Source organism: Gekko japonicus, unplaced genomic scaffold, assembly GCF_001447785.1.
Source record: "Gekko japonicus isolate JY-2015 unplaced genomic scaffold, Gekko_japonicus_V1.1 scaffold3326, whole genome shotgun sequence".
Taxonomy (NCBI): Eukaryota; Metazoa; Chordata; class Lepidosauria; order Squamata; family Gekkonidae; genus Gekko; species Gekko japonicus.
In genome coordinates, this window is record NW_015172649.1 from 56,649 (window position 1) to 57,668 (window position 1,020).

Here is a 1,020-nt window from a genome sequence, read left to right on the forward strand (position 1 = left end):
ACTTGCTCAAAGGAGGCCAGGAAGGCCTTGGCATCTTTCCAAGGTGAAGGTTTCTCGGGCAAGGGGGGGACTCCCCGTGTAGAGTGAAGGCTCTCCACTGTCCCGAGGAACTCCTTCCACTGGGCTTCCCACTGCCCCAGGGAAAGGGGACCCTCCACCCCACGCAGACTCATCGGATCTCCTGGCCTCTTTTCCAGGATTCCCTTCATACTCCCAGACTGAAGGACTTGAGAGGTTTTTCTTAACCACTCTGAGTAGGGGCGTGTGGGATCTTGCTCCTCCATTTTCACCTCAGAACAATCCCTCAGGAACGGCACTGCAGAACTGAAATTTATATTATTGTTTTCCAGACTGGGCTTCTCCCTGGAGGAATGGGAGAGAGAGAAGAGACACAGTCAACTGCCGGTGGAGTAGCCCCCCACGTGATGTTCTCCCCATTCGCACAACTCATATGCAAAACCGCATCACTTTCATATGTCTACCATGGCAATAAATGTTTAAATTTAAAGGCTAATTAAAGGTTTAGGATTTATTTCAGTGGCTACCCTCAGAACTTTGGGACTTGGCCTTGCCTACTCATTTATGTCCAGGGGTCGTTTCGTAGAAAAAGAGCTAGGGGAACTCATTAGCATAACTCATTAGCATATGCCACACCTCCTGACATCACCAAAAGTGTGTCATAAGGCCACACCTCCTGACATCACCGGAAGTGTGTCATAAGGCCACACACCCCGCCCCCAACGGTCCCGGCCGCCGCCAGCGGCCTTGCAGCCCCACTGCCGAGCCCCATGAGGGGCCCGGCGGTGGACCTGCAAGGCCGGCGGGAGTGCAAGGAAGCCCCATGAAGGCCCTCCCTGGCCCCAGGCAGGCAGGGGTGGGGAGAGGCAGGGAGGAAGCAACTTACCCTCCCTCTTCTCCTGCCTCCTCCTGGCTGAATGAGGGCCGGAAGTGGGGCGGCCAGAAGCAGGGGGTGGGCTTCGTCATGTGCCCCGCCCCCCGTACCTCACCCGGGGGAACTGC